This window comes from Tamandua tetradactyla, chromosome 4 (genome assembly GCF_023851605.1).
Source record: "Tamandua tetradactyla isolate mTamTet1 chromosome 4, mTamTet1.pri, whole genome shotgun sequence".
Classification (NCBI taxonomy): Eukaryota; Metazoa; Chordata; class Mammalia; order Pilosa; family Myrmecophagidae; genus Tamandua; species Tamandua tetradactyla.
The window spans coordinates 42406269-42423369 of record NC_135330.1 but is presented as its reverse complement, the minus strand read 5'-3'; positions in this window follow the sequence as shown (position 1 = coordinate 42423369).

The window sequence follows — 17101 nt, the reverse complement described above, 5'->3', positions numbered from 1 at the left end:
CCCGGCCGACTGCCGTGCAGACAGACGAGCGCCACGAGCGCCACCTACTGGGCAGGAAAAGAAAAACAGAGCCCAGAGATTTCATAGAAAAAGCTTTCAACCAGCTGGGTCCCACACCCAGGGAAATCTGATCAAATGCCCAGACACCAGCAGAAAATAATGGATGACGCTCGGAAAATTGAAGATATGGCCCAGTCAAAGGAACAAACCAATAGCTCAAATGAGATACAGGAGCTGAGACAACTAATGCTGAATATATGAACAGAAATGGAAAAACTCTTCAAAAACCAAATCAATAAATTGAGGGAGGACATGAAGAAGACATGGGCTGAACAAAAAGAAGAAATAGAAAATCTGAAAAAACAAATCACAGAACTTATGGGAGTGAAGGACAAAGAAGAAAAAATGGAAAAAACAATGGATACCTACAATGGTAGATCTAAAGAGACAGAAGCTACAATTAGTGAACTGGAGGATGGAACATCTGAATTCCAAAAAGAAACAGAAACTATAGGGAAAAGAATGGAAAAACTTGAGCAGGGGATCAGGGAACTGAATGACAATATGAAGCGCACAAATATACGTGTTGTGGGTGTCCCAGAAGGAGAAGAGAAGGGAAAAGGAGGAGAAAAACTAATGGAAGAAATTATCACTGAAAATTTCCCAACTCTTATGAAAGACCTAAAATTACAGATCCAAGAAGTGCAGCGCACCCCAAAGAGAATAGACCCAAATAGGCGTTCTCCAAGACACTTACTAGTTAGAATGTCAGAGGTCAAAGAGAAAGAGAGGATCTTGAAAGCAGCAAGAGAAAAACAATCTGTCACATACAAGGGAAACCCAATAAGACTATGTGTAGATTTCTCAGCAGAAACCATGGAAGCTAGAAGACAGTGGGATGATATATTTAAATTACTAAAAGAGAAAAACTGCCAACCAAGACTCCTATATCCAGCAAAATTGTCCTTCAAAAATGAAGGAGAAATTAAAACATTTATAGACAAAAAGTCACTGAGAGAATTTGTGACCAAGAGACCAGCTCTGCAAGAGATACTAAAGGGAGCACTAGAGTCAGATACAAAAAGACAGAAGAGAGAGGTATGGAGTAAAGTGCAGAAAGAAGGAAAATCAGATATGATATATATAATACAAAAGCCAAAATGGTAGAGGAAAATATTATCCAAACAGTAATAATACTAAAAGTTAATGGACTGAATTTCCCAATCAAAAGACATAGAATGGTAGAATGGATTATGACCCAGCAATACCACTGCTAGGTATCTACTCAAAGGACTTAAGGGCAAAGACACAGACGGACATTTGCACACCAGTGTTTATAGCAGCATTATCTACAATTGCAAAGAGATGGAAACAGCCAAAATGTTCATCAACAGACGAGTGGCTAAACAAACTGTGGCGTATACCTACGATGGAATATTATGCAGCTTTAAGACAGACTAAACTTATGAAGCATGTAATAACATGGATGGACCTAGAGAACATTATGCTGAGTGAGTCTAGCCCAAAACTAAAGGACAAATACTGTAAGGTCCCACTGATGTGAACCGACATTCGAGAATCAGCTTGGAATATATCATTGGTAACAGAGACCAGCAGGAGTTAGAAACAGGGTAAGATAATGGGTAATTGGAGCTGAAGGGATACAGACTGTGCAACAAGACTAGATACAAAAACTCAAAAATGGACAGCACAATAATACCTAAGCGTAATGTAACTAGGTTGGAACACTGAATGAAGCTGCACCTGAAATATGAAAAAAATATATATATATTAGCAAATCGAATCCAAAAGCACATTAAAAGAATTATACATCACGACCAAGTGGGTTTTATACCAGAAATGCAAGGATGTTTCAACACAAGAAAATCAATTAATGAAATACAGCACATTAACAAACCAAAAGGGAAAAATCACATGACATTTCAATTGATTCTGAAAAAGCTTTCAACAAAATTCAGCATCCTTTTCTGATAAAAACACTTCAAAAGATAGGAATCAAAGGTAACTGCCTCAGTATGATAAAGGGAATATATGAAAAAACGATAGTCAGCACTGTACTCAATGGAGAGAGACTAAAGTTTTCTCCTAAATTCAGGAACAAGACAAGGATGTCCACTGCCACCATTATTCAACATTGTGCTAGAGGTTCTAGCAAGAGCAAACAGGCAGGACAAAGAAATAAAAGGCATCCAAATTGGAAAGGAAGATGTGAAACTCTCATTATTTGCAGATGACATGACACCATACTTGGAAGATCCTGATAAATCTGCCACAAAGTTATTTAAGCTGATAAACAAATTCAGCAAGGTGGCAGGATATAAAATTAATGTGCAAAAATCAGTAATGTTTCTATACATAAGCAATGACCTAGTTGAGGAGTCAGTTAAGGAAAAAAATCCATTCAAAATGGCAACTAAAAAGATCAAGAAATGAATTTAAATAGGGACATAAAGGGCTTGTACACAGAAAACTACATAACATTGCTAAAAGATATCAAAGAATATCTAGATGGAAAAACATTCCCTGCTCATGGATAGGACAGCTAAATATAGTTAAGATGTCAATTTTCTCCAAATTGATCTACAGATTCAACACAGTACCAATCAAAATTCCAACAACCTACTTTGAAAACTTGGAAAAGCTAATTACCAAATTCATGTGGGAGGGAATAAGAACCTGAATAGCTAAAAGCATCCTTAAAAAGAAGAACAAAGTAGGAGGATTAACACTACCTGACTTTAAAACCTATTACAAAACCAAAGTGGTCAAAACAGCATGGCACTGACACAAAGATAGAAGCATTGACAAATGGAATCAAACAGAGTGAAGAAACAGACGACCAAATCTATGTACACTGATTTTTGACAGTAATAGGTCTCCAATACTTAGTAATAGGAGGTAGCTTCCTAAACTTCACACCCAAAGAACAAGCAACAAAAGAAAAAATAAATAAATGGGAACTCTTTAAAATCAAATGCTTCTGCACCTCAAATGTCTTTGTCAGAAAGGTGAAGAGACAGCCAACTCAATAGGAGAAAATATTTGGAAATCACATCAGACAAAGGTTTGATTTCCTGTATATACAAAGAAATCATACAACCCAACAACAAAAGAACAAACAACCCAATTATAAAAAGGGGTAAAGAGATGAATAGGCGTTTTTCTGAAGAGCAAATACAAATGGCTCAAAAGCACATGAAGAGATATTAATTTTCACTGGCTATAAGGGAAATGCAGATCCAGTCCATGCTAAGCTACCACCTCACACCTATAAGAATGGCTTCTATTAAACTAACAGGAAACTACAAATGTTGGAGAGGATGTGGAGAGGATGTGGAGAAACTGGGACACTTATGCAGTGCTGGTGGGAATGTATAATGGTGCGGCCACTATGGAAGACTATTTGCTGGTTCCTTAGGAAACTAAATATCGAATTGCCCTATCACCCAGCAATAGCACTACTTGGTATACACCCAGAAGAGCTGAAAGCAATGACAAAAACAGATATTTGCACACTGTTGTTCATAGCAGCATTATTCACAATCAAAAAAAGGTGGAAACAAACCAAATGCCCATCAATAGATAAGTGGATCAACAAAATGTGTTATATACATATGATGGAATATTATGCAACAGAAAGACAAAATGACACCCTGAAACAGAGATGGGTGAGCCTTGAGGACATAATGCTGAGTGAGCTAAATCAGACACAAAAGGATAAATAATGTATGATTCCACTTTCATGACCAGCATACAGGTATAATCAGAGGCTTATAATACAGAATATAGCGGACTTAGAGATATACAGAAGCTAGAGATGGGGGAACGACTAGCTAATGAAGATGAACTCCAATGTAAGGGAATAGATAGAAGAGAAGGTGGTTCTCTAGTGGGTCTATAAGTGATAATTACCATATTGAAGATGAACAAGATTGAAAGGGGATTTATAGACCTATGTATTCCACTGATTAATACTAGAAATATGAATTAGCTTTTGCAAGAATTACTTCAAAGATATGGTTCATGTACAAAGAGTATTTAAGTTCAGGGTACCAGGGAAAAACTGTTATTGCATACTATGGGCTATGTTCAACAGGAAAACATCAGCACTACCATGACAACACAAGGTAAATAATGGGAGAGGGACAAGAGTTAAAAAGAGGTTTAGATTTTTTATTTGGCCAGGGTGTTTTAATGATTTTCTTTCTCTTGGGAACAATGAAGTTATCTAATGGAGAGTGTTGATGGGCTGTGGACTTTGGGCACTATCCATGATGACTGATGAATGCAGGTGGCTGAAGGATGCCTGACTGAGAAGTAGATTGGTAATGATGGTATATGCTTATGAACGAAGGTTGCACTGCTACACAAAGGAAGAGAGTCACGAGGCATGCAATGATGTGAATGAACACATGGGGCATTTAGTGAGGCAAAATAAGCCAGAAAGAAAACAACAAGAAAGAAAACAACAACTACGGTCACCTTTAGAAAATACTTATAAGAAAACAGGGGCCTAGATTGTAAGCTTTTAGAGCAGACACATTAAATCTGGGGTGGTGATTATTATTTCTGGATTTTGAGAGGCTGTTTTATATATATATATACACACAAAACCTGATATTTAGAGATAAGAACAAAGCCAGTCAGGTTGGGGTTAAAGTAATTCGAAACACAGGGGTAAGGAAGACAACGTCTATATTTTAGAACTACACATACTCTTTATGATTAAAAGAATAAAGGTTTTTTTTGGTCTGGAACTGAACTCTTCTTTAGTGCATAATCTAACAACCTATCTGTGTAGCTCATTTGAACAACTGAAACACAGGAAGCACAGAATAAGGAAGAGGTCCTTTAATCCTGTATAGACTATTATAATGCCTGGATATATCCTAGAGTATATTAAACAGATAATCAAAAAGTATTGGCAAACTCCCTTGAGAGATGGGAGAAAGAATATGGAACTATTAAACCTTACCATCATGGAATCCCCTGATACTGTGTCAAACTTTAGGGACACCCAAATGAATAGCCATGCCTGCAATCCTGAGGCTTACTCATGTGAAGCTAATGAAGGTACCAGAGAAGCTGAGACTACCTATAGGCATGCCTAAAAGTTACTTCTGGAGGACCTCTTTTGCTGCTCAGATGTGGCCTCAGTCTCTCTAAGCCCAACTCTGCAAGTGAAATCATTGTTCTCCCCACTAGGTGGGACATGATATCCAGGGGTGAAAGTCTCCCTGGTGGCATGGAAGATGATTTCCAGGGGTGAATCCAGGCTTGGCACCATATGTTCAACAAGTTCATCCTGACCAAAAGTGGGAGAAGAAGTGTGACTAATAAAGTAGCAGTGGCAGAGAGATTTCAGACAGATTGAGAGAGTACTCTGGAGGTTGCTCTTACGTAAGCTTCGATTAGACCTTGTTACTCATCATAACCTGCCAAACCCCAACCAGGACCATTCCAGCCAATCCTAAAGAACACCTAGGGCAATATATAAGTTCTGCAAGGGTTCCATGCACTAGAGTAATTTTTCAGAAACCTACAACCTCCAGATGATCCCTGGTCCAGATAAGTCCTAAAACCTGGAGGACCCAGACTCTCCAGAACATCAGATAGTTCCATCTCCCACCCCATATTAGTGGCAGAGCCTCCCAATATGAATAATTTAGAATTGCCATAGCCCAAACACCCCTAAAGAGAGGGATGGAAAGATCAAAGGTGATAGTGTAGTTATAGAGTGAAGATGGGATTTAACAAATAAATATGAATGCTGAATCATTAAATTGGTATCTCTTTTAGTCTCTAGTATCTTAGAGCAGCTACAAGTAAAAAAACTATAATTATGGAACTGGAACAATGTCAAACTCTGAACTATGTTCTACAACTAATTGTGGTACTGTGCTTTGAAATTTATTGCTTTCTTTTGTATATATGTCATTTTTCACAAAAAAAAGGAAAGAAAAAATGTCGATTGTGGCGATAGAAACTTATTTAAGCCTTCTAGCCTCCTGCGTTCTGAAGCAGCTGGGGGGAGAATCTGAGAGGATCATATGGTAGCCCGTGACGAACTCTGGGATCTATCTGTCCTGTGGCTGCTGGTTGAAGAGTGCTTTGATTACTGTTGCTTTTTTATTTCTTTGCTTTGTATATATGTTATACAACACAATAAAAAAGTTTTAAAAAATACTGTAAGATACCTCACTAACAACTGTTGTAATAATTGCACATTGAATAATATTTTTGGATATACTGAGATAAATACCACATATCATTAAAATTATTTTTACTTGTTTCTTTTTACTTTATCTTTTTTTTTTAAATTTTACTACTTGAAAATATAAATTTGCTTGGGTAGCTTACATTTATGGCTAGCATCATAATTCTAATTGACAATGCCAATCTAGAATGGAAAATAAAAGCATAAACACGTTATTACAGGGCCTAAACTAATGAATAAAATATTAGGAGTTAATACACTTCTTAATGGGGATATGTGATGTAAAAATAATTATAAACAAATCAATTTGTATGCTAAATGTAATTTTAGTCAGCATTAACGGGATTTCACAAAACAACTGTAATATTTATTAGATCATTTAGGAGGTTCTGTTTGTGAATATTGACAGGAAAGAATGTAATTTACTAATAATGGAAAAATTTTCACAACTAAATAATAAAATATGTAATAAACTCATAATGCTTAAAAAATGGCTGTAATAGTATAAATGCAACCAGATTAATTAGTGAGATAGAATGAAAACACTAAAATATATTTGAGTGCATAGATATGCATAGAGTTAAAATATTAATGTATCACCATAATGGCATATCAAATAAGTGAGAAAAGTTCAAATTTTTTCATTTAGCCAGAATAATTGGTTTAAATATTTGATGGTGGGTAAAAAGTAAAGTAAAAATCTTACTATATGGTATAGCATATGTCAAAATCAATTCCACTTAGTTAAATAGTAAATTGAAAAAAACATAAAATACTTAAGAATAGGAGCAAGTTTTTATTTGATGTCAGGGAAATTAAAAACATTTCAAGCAAAAGGTGACTGCTATATGCACAATATCCTGTTTAGCTGCCATGACTATCCCATGAGACCAGAGCTTTTATATCACTTTTACCAATTAGGAAATGAAACTCAGAGAAGTTAAGCAACATGAACAAAGTTACCCAGCATTTAACTGAGAGAATTCAGACTAACCTCATATGTATGTGATTCCACAACCTATGCTCTTAATAACTTTATTAACATAAAGGAAATGAATATTTCATAAAATCAAAACATTAGCAAAATATGAGAATCCTAAACAACTGAAAAAATATTAGCAAAAGTCTCTTAAAATAATTAAGAAAAATAGATTTTCAAAAGGAGAAAAAAATGCAAGATTTCATTACCAATCTTAAGAACAAAAAGCATGTGTCCATCATGACAAAGAAATGCAAATTAAAATGAAATGTTGATTTTTTAATTAACAATTATATAAGGACAATTGGCAGCATCTTGCACTGTAAGCAAATTCAAATTTTAAGTTAAAAAACAGACCACCAAGCTAGAAAAGGTACCTCTTATTGAATAAAATTTTCGAAGGACCCTATTGTGCTCAGATAATGCATTTAACAGCTACAAGTCTGAAGTTCATGGATTCTTTACCTAAGAGATGGTTGAAAGCTTGGACAATAACATTTAGCAGTTTTAATAATCTGAATCTAATCATTTAATATAATGATAATTTGAAAGGCCATTTGCAAAACATTGTGCCAAAATAACTGCTGAATAAGTTTTCAAAAGATCTTAAGGTGTTTTTATTATTTTTTTTAGCAATTTTTATATAGATAGGTAAAAATAGGAGTGCAGTCACCTAGATGCCCCATTAGCCATTTTTCCTTTATTCAGATTGTCTCACCTCCAAATTACTTTCCCTTTTAGTCAGCTGAGATTATAAAAGTGATGAATTGCATAAAGAGACTCATTGAAAGACACATTTTTTTTTTGGTACGCTGTATGGCGAGGTCACATTTCATTCTTTTCCCATGTGCGTATCCCGTTATTGCAGCACCATTTGCTGAATTTTTTGTTTGCTTGTTTGGTTTTTTTTTTTTTTTTTTTTGGTTTCTTTGTTTGCTTGGGAAGTGCATGGCTGGGAACTGAACCTGGGTCTCCTGCATGGCAGGCGAGAATTTTACCACTGAACTATCCTCACACCCCCGAAAGACTCATTTTTTAAATCAATTTATCGTAATTGGGAACCAAAATTGAGACCTTTGCCCAAATACGTGAATACATGTGGCTTTTTATGAGAAATTTACTGATCATCATTTATGAATACTGACTCAATCCACTGTTTAATGTTGAAAAATAAGATTGCATGTCAAAAGATAAATGAAATATGGAAAAGAAATACCTGTCCACCTCCATGAGAAAAGGTCAGGTATGAGCTCAGGATAAACCATCAGAAATCCTATTATTTAATAGATACGTTTCCAAAGAGAAATAGACTCAATTAACAGTTCAAAGCAAAACTGAATATTTTTACTTTATTATTTACTTTAATGACTGTTCTCTAAAAGTAGATCAGAGGCCTTTGAGTTAGACAATGAAACAAAATTGATGTAGTGAAAATTAAATTTGAGAGTTAGAGAGAACTTTGAGTTGTTTGAGCCAGTAAGATTTGGTTTTTATGTGAAACAATACAGCATAAGTGGTGAAATAAAAAATACTACCAACCCTCTTTCTTCACTGAAAATACTTTCGTGGGTTTTTCCCTGACACTACTGTTAAGAAACCCCTAAATCACCCATGCGTAAACATAAACAACTTGATCTCTAAGAAACAGACCACATGCCAAAGAACCGCTATGACACACTAGTCCATATGTGGCCTGCGCTGGATTCTTGGGGGGTTGAAAGCATTCTCTACCATTGAGGACATTCCAGTTTGTGAAGCAAGGAGCTCTCTTATATGCTACTTAATGGTCTATTGAGCTGGCACTCCAAAAGACTTGCCAGGAGAAACTGAAACATAAATGATAATTTTTTATTCAATGTAAGCACCTAAATAAAAGACATAAAAATAATCTAATCTTCAAGTATTTTATTTCTTACACACACATTTTGTGTATAATTGCATTAGTCAATGTTTGTAAAAGGCTGCAAACAATTCAACATTTTTATTTTAGCAAAATGATCTTAAGGCTAAGGAAGAAAAATCATGCTTCTCTTGATGATTTTTGAAGAGCAAATGCTTTACTTCACAGTAATGTATACATCATTTTCTTGGAGTCTTAACATATGTATGCTCTTCTTGGATAATATATGGCAGCTATATTCGAGCAGGAACAAAAAGATTCCATTTATGCTTTGAAAGTGAATGATGCAAACAGTAATTCAAAGAAAAAAATCATGTGTAACCAAGGTTTCTGTTTCTTACCTCTTTGTGTTCCTGTATTGAGGGATTTAGTACGTGAACATTTATCATTCACGCACATCACTCTTCTACTTAAGTGCTATTTTCTCTTCCAAAGAGGCTAATGTGAATTAGTAGACCAACTGCTGGGATAAACAAGTTAAGTCAGCCTGCAAAATCTGCTAAATTGGAGAAGCAGTGTGGAATTGCTGATGCTGCCATAATTAAAGTTAGATCTGCATAAGGTATATTCTATTTTCTAGCAATGGGCGCCAGAAGAGATGATGTATCTATTTACAAAAAAGAGAATTTGTGTGTGTGTGCCTTTAGTTCACTTATTGAAATTCATAGTATATATTGTCAGAAGCTTTTCCTCATTCCCTTCTCAGAGGTATTGATACATTTGATCTCCATAACCATATTCTCAATATTCAAACAATGATGATTGGTGTGCTTTTGACAGAGCTAATGACCATATGTGTGTGTGCCAGTTACCAAGTCTCTCCGTATAAATGATGTGCAATTTTTCTTTTTGCATTTTTTAAAGTTTAGTCACTGCAATATCATAATGTCACACTGAGACTGAATATACAATGGACAATGGTGAGAGCAACATGACAAGAGAATTCTGACCCACAACCTCGGCAGCAACCAGTCCAGGAAGCCAAAGAGCAACCTTTCCAACAACTGGCTCAGAACAGTGAGGACTTGATCAGTGACTACCAGTGTGTTCCTGATTCCAGCATAGGAGCAATCAAAGAAAGTCAAATACACTTCCCAAACTAATCCCATAAGATGCCTCACTTGTGATTAGCCCGTGTCGTTTCCCTGTGCCGACAGCCTCCAATCAGAACACATCTGCAGTCTTCCCTTTTTTTCACTATACAGATCTCCCACTCCACTGCCTGCCTTTGGGTCTAGGCCAAACACAAATAACAGAGGCTGACTTTCAATAAATAGCTTGTGTTTGTTCTCATTTGGATGGTCTTTATTTCTATACCACCGTAAAGTCCTACTGGCCACAAAAAATAATTGAAACACAAAGACATTTGTTTCTTTTGAAACACTCTTGCAAAAGGGTGCAAAAGCAAGATTTTAAAGAAGTGGGCACCTTGCAGGGTTACACACTGTACATTACTCTAACTAATTCAACTTGAATTTGCTACTAATTAATTGTCATGCACTGGACTGTATGTTTGAGATTCCAACAAAGATAAATAAACCTGTCCCTGTTTCAGGGCTTATTTTCAAGTGGAGAAGTATAACTATATTAACAAATTTTCTAATACAGTCTTTTAAGAGCACCTACACCATATCCTGGAAAGAAAATGTGAGAAAAACCCTGACTACCTAATAGGGATTATATGAGTTAGGAAAAATGATTATTATGGAACAAGATAATCTTTTGAAGTATGGTCAACACAGTCTGGTAATTATCATAAAAATCAATTACTAAAGAAATTTATTTAAGCATTTTCTGTATGCAACGAAGAAAGATGCTTTTTGTTTAAGGAATTATTCTCCAAGAAACATACCACAGAACAGTGAATGCAGGGTTTTTTCTGTAAACATTTTTTTTTTAGCTTGGCAAATCATAACTCACAAAGTTGACGATATTTGAATGTAATATGCTTGCAACAACGTTAATGAAAGCTAATGAGTTAATATATCACTAGGATGTATCTTGACAGTATCTTGGTGAAAAATCAAATAATAATGATTGAAAGAATGCATTTTTGGTAGAAGAAAAAAATAACTGCTTTTATGAATATAAATAAAATTGGTGGTATTAATAAAATAACTAAATAAATTTCCATGTGTAAATAAAATACAATTTAGTAACATATATCCAATAAAAATCTTGGTTTTTAAAATATTGATTATTTTGTGGAAATTTCCTAAGGCATATTCAGCAAATGTTCGAAGATGTTACGGGAACGATGGGGGATGTGGTTTTATCAATTTGGGAAATCTTGGAATAAGAACAGTAAACAAAATCTGCTTAAACAAAACTCTGCGACTCTTGGTGAATCTTCAGGGAGATATACCATGCATCTTTTCCTAGTTGCATAGGACCACACACTCTGTCCTGGAACCTTTCACAGATTAAAAGTTCTATGAAACACACTTCAGGAAATGCCTCTCTCGAGTGTTTTAAGCTTAAAATGTTTCTAATATTTTGCTCAGTTCAAGGGAGTAAAAATATCTCTTTATATTATGAAGTTATAATAACATCTTATATAAGTATACCACACCAATTAGTTTCAAAGTACCTGCGTCGCTATTATCTCCTTTCAGCTGCACAATAGTTTTGTAAAGTAGATAATGATCCTCATCATATGAAGGAGAATTTGGGACAGAGGTGATTTAAGAGAGTTGCCCAGGGTCACATAGCTAGTTAGTAAGAGAACTCGGATCAGATTCTTTTTTAAGATACCCAGACAAAAGCTCTTTCCCCTTAATTATACTGTTTTTGCAGTGTCGATTCATTAATGTCTATTCATACATTACTTGAGTATGAACTACAGTCGTCATTTCTAATGTTTAATCAGGAAAATTACTGTTAGCCTTCAGAGACTAGGTTTTGGTACTAGCTCCAATATGTGGATGCACAGCGACTGCATGACCTTGGTCAAATTTCTTGAACTCTTTGAGCCTGCTTCCTTATTAGTAAAATGGAGATAGGAAACAAGTTGAAAGCCTTTTCTAAAGTCCTTGGAACCAGATGCATTTCTAAATTTAAATTGTCTCTATCATAGTAAAGTAATTTAATCCATATTCCATCTATTACAGCACAACCACGGAGGTACTCATGATAAAAGACAATATTTCTCCAGTTTAACATAGTCACACTGAGTGAGTTAAAGACTGTAATGAGCCTCACATCAATTCAGCACATATTTTTGCCACTGAACAATATCCTTTCCCTGGTATTGCTGAGAGTCCCGAGACCTACATAGTACTCTATTGTGGGTGCTTAGCTAGGTTCCTGGCTTTCCTGGTAGGGAAAAAGAGAGGTCTCGCCCCTGATAAGACTGTAAGGATCTACAGTCTCCGTTGTGTCTGCTGTTCTCACTATCCTTCCAGAAGCTCTAAGGTCCATGAGCCACAGCAAACATATTTGATTGTTTTACCCAGAGTACCAGAGGGCTGGTCTTACCATAGAGCACCTTGAGTCTGTATTGATTATTTTTGCTAGTAACACAGCCCTAAATCTGCAATGCACTGCAGATTGTGAGTTGGGTGAGAGTTAGTGGAAATCCAGTGGCCTCCACTTTCATGAACTGCCAGTCATTCTATCATTCCCTGATATAATTTTCATTTATTCTGGATATTTCCTCTCAAGGAGTCTATTACTTTTCCCCCATGTTCTGGCTTTCCCTGCTCTCCTGACAGTTTGTCACACATGACTGGGAATGTTTACTATACACATAAACACAAAGTTCAAATTCTTTCTACTGGGAGTCTTGGGACATGTGCAAACCAAGAAATACAGCCACCCATGAGATTATACAAAGTTTGGTATAAGGTCAATATTGGTTAAGATTTATCTCTGTTCTGAGTACACAGAGTACATTTGAATATGGGGGGTTAAGAGTGAGCAATGTATCCCTAACTTCATTGGCTGCAGAATTCACACCTTTATGAGCCCAGATATGCTGTGCATTGGTTGACTGCAAATGGGAAATTTTTCTTCATGGTCTATTACTAAAACAATAGAAAAAAATAGACCTAGTTTAGTGAACATGAATTTTATCAACGTGTATATCCCGGGAAAAATAGAGAAAACCAGTCATGAAACATGAGAAGTAATCTATTTGGAGCAATCAATTTAAATATTCATAATGCCTAAGTTTTTGCAGCAATGTCCTTCCTTAGGAAGGATATAGTTTCCTATCAGTGGAATGGTGGTGATTCCTCTTGAGTTGTGGCTTGCTTGTCACAGGGTCCTCGAAAACAAGTATGCTTCTTAAATACACTTAGCTGAAGCAGGAGCAAATTAGTTATAATTTGGTCTCGGTCATAGCGGGCCTATGTCTAAGAGTGAACACTTGACTTGTGAGGTTATTTACAGTACCCTGCCCTCCTGGCAAGTGAGAAGGGCTCAGCAATTAGTATAAGACATAAGGCATCCTTCTGGGTTTTTGTGTCTTGTGACAGAGTGAGAGTGTGTGACCTTTTCAGTGATTAAAGATAAAAACAGCAGCTGTAGCATCTGTATTCATGTACTCAAGAAGGCATAGGGAGTAAAAGAAAAGGAAGGTTAATATACAACATGATGCAGGCAAGAAACCCAGATGGAATTAAGGTAGTGTTTTTTTGAGCTGTGGTCACAAGTGTTCTGGAGTCTTTGTGGCACCCCTGCCATTCTCGTCAATGGCTTAGATTACGATCCAACAAACTTCTAGTTTTCCTCTCAATATATATTTTTAAGTCAGTTTCAGTTTGTGGAATTTGAAAACAAAAGAGTCAATGTAATTCAGAAGGTTAAGGGCTTTGTTTATAAAGCATTTTATTAGGGCTATTTATTAAGTGAAAAAATAGAACTGAACTATGCAACAATACAAGTAGAGTTAAGTCATGCTAAAGCTGTAAAAATGAAATATGTTGCAGCCATTAAAATTATGTTTTCAAAGATTGTTAAACAGCATTGTTTATGTGAGAAGCTATTAAGTGACAGGGCAGAATACAAAACTTTAATTAATATTAATTACCTTTATTATTAAATACATTGATGAGCATTTGGAAGGAAAAATATGAAAATGGCAAAAGCAGTTGCCTGTGAATAATGAGGTCATAGGCAATGTGGTTTTAGCACTTTCTACATTTATCAAATAAACACATATTTTTACATTTATAGAAATTATAAAATTTTATTATCAAATTGTAATTATTCATATGTAATATAAAGGTAATTTTCTGTTCAGTCTCTAAGCAAATTATTAGAAACTTTCAATTGATTGAGTCAAATTACTGAAATACGTCTGCTATGGAGAGAAAGCTAGAGACAATTAAAGAAAAAGAGTTATCATTCTATGTAGTCTGTATTCTCCATGCACATTTACACAAGCATAGAACAGAGGTGTCTCTTTCAATAAATTAGATTAAGTGACTTGTTCTTTAAACAAATATTTTAAAATATGATAATTATTTGCATTGTGTTAAAGTTTTTCCATTAATTAAGAAATAAAGCCTGCAATGGATAAGACAATTCTTATGCTGAAAAGGTATGTAATTCCAATTATGTGTGCAAGTACTGTGTAATGAATCAGACCCTTTATCTTTTACAATTGCCTTCTAAAAAAATGTTATTGGCTTTCTTAATGCTTTAATTCAAATTCTTTTGTTGATTTTTTGCAATAAAATCCTATTCCCTAAAAAACCATGATCAAAAGTTGGCAATCAATTTCTGAAAGTAAAGAGGTTTTAAAAAGCAAATGGAATAAGCAAAAAGATTTAAAGATCATGCCTGTTGAAATGAAAGCATGTTTCTTAGTTAAAGGACCTGATTTTTGATACAGGCTAATTCTTCAATAATACCTAGATTTTTAAAAGTAATAAATAAGCAAGCAAACACATATGAATATAAACATTCACTTAAATTTAATATAATTCAATTTCATTATATAAAATGTAGATAGACGTGGTTTCAGAAAGTTCATGCGAATCTCATTGAATGAGAGAAACTGTGTTTTAGTCAGGGTTCTCTAGAGAAACAGAGAGATATCTGTAAGTACCAACAGGAGATATCTGTAAATAAGAGATTTATAAAAGCATCTCATGCAACCTTGTGGACACAAGAGTCCAAAATCCATGGGGCAGGTTGTAAAGCTGGCAACTCCAGTGAAGGGTCTAGATGAACTCTACTGGAGAGGTTGGCTGGTTGAAGAAACAGAGAAAATTCTCTTCCCCCTTAAAAGTTTTCAACTGATTGAAACAAATCCAATTGATTGGATTCTCTCATTCGTGGAAGATACACCCTTAGTTGATCATAGATGTGATCAGTCACAGATGCAATCAATTGACTGTGATTTAATAAACCAGCCTTTTGGTCTATCAACCAGCCACAAAATATCTTGCGGTAACTGTTAGGCCAGTGCTTGCCTGGCCAGACAACTGGGCACCATCACCTGGCCAAGCTGACACCCAATCCAACCATCACAAGTTGTAACATTATTTCTTGTGATTTTACTGCTCCCAATATTGTCATAATTATTTTACATGTCATAAATTCATATATTCATATAATTCTGAGAAAGCAGAATATATAAGTAACAATGATTATCAACTTCAGAAAGGAAATTCACATTTTTAAAAATAATTCAGTTTTTTCAACAATTGACTGCTTATTATCTCTTCCCATATACTGATATTCACCCTTTGATAGACAATAATCTATACTTAACATCTTGAAGACTCCTTTATCTTCTATTTCCTTTACTGTCTATTCTACTTCAGTTCTTTAAATCTTTTGTATTTCCCTCAACAAATTGTTTCCTAGTTTACTTTTCCAATTTTAAGCAACTGTTTAAAAATTCTGTTATTTGGTGCCTTATTTCTTTACTGTCTCTAAATTGCTTTTCCCTTTAAACATCAAACTATAGCCCTTTTTATTTCTAAAGTTATCTTTTCATGAAAATTAAGATCAAATCAGGCCAAGCAACCTAGTTCACCATTCTCATCTCCTAATTTAATTCAATAGATATATTTTAGTGCTTAGTGCAAACCAGGCACTATCAAAGATGCAATAATCCATAGATACCATGCACACCTTCAAGGAGCCTACAATCAAAAGCATTAAGCATAGGCTTTTCTCAATTGAATGTATCTACATCATTAAACATTCTGATACTCTTTCCTTGTCAATCTGATTTGTTCTGTTGAATCTCTCCATTTCAAGCTCATATTTATCCTTAAAAGACAATTCTTCTGATTCTATCTTATGCTGTTACATCAGTACAACTGGCACTTAAATTCTAAGCTTTTAAAAATAATTGCTGGTTCGAAGCTGTTATGCACCTTGTCCTTTAATCCTGATAGAATATTGCAGGGTGGAAACCCTTCTGATTAGATTATCCATGAATATTTGGCACACCCAATTGTGGTTCTGGCCTTGTGATTAGATGGAGGTGTGACTCCACTCATTCAAGGCGGGTCTCGATTAGTTTACTGGAGTCCTTCAAAGTAGGAAGCATTCTGAAGTAATCAGATACAAACGCTGACTTTGGAAACAGAGATGCAGATGCTTGGAGAATATTTGCTTCGGAGCTGATAGAGGTGTTCTGGACAGCATCTGCCTTCCTTGAGTGAAGCTAGACTCTTATTGGTGCCTTAAGTTGGATGTTCTCACAGCCTTGCAACTGTAAGCTTGAAATTTATTAAATTCCCTTTATAAAAGCCACTCCATTTCTGGTATATTGTGTTCTGGCAGCTTAACAAACTAATACCAATAACCAATTAAAACATTCTGTGAGACATGCCTCATGGTGACTCTAATAAAGAATAAGAACAGGAAAAGGAGCAAGAAGAGCACGGAGTAGGGAGAATAAAAACAGGAAAAAGAATATGAGTAAGAAGAAGAAGAGGCGGAGGAGGAAAAGTAGAAAATAAACCTACAAATCCATGAGTTTCTAAAAAAAAAACTACTTGGCACAGGTAAGTTTAAG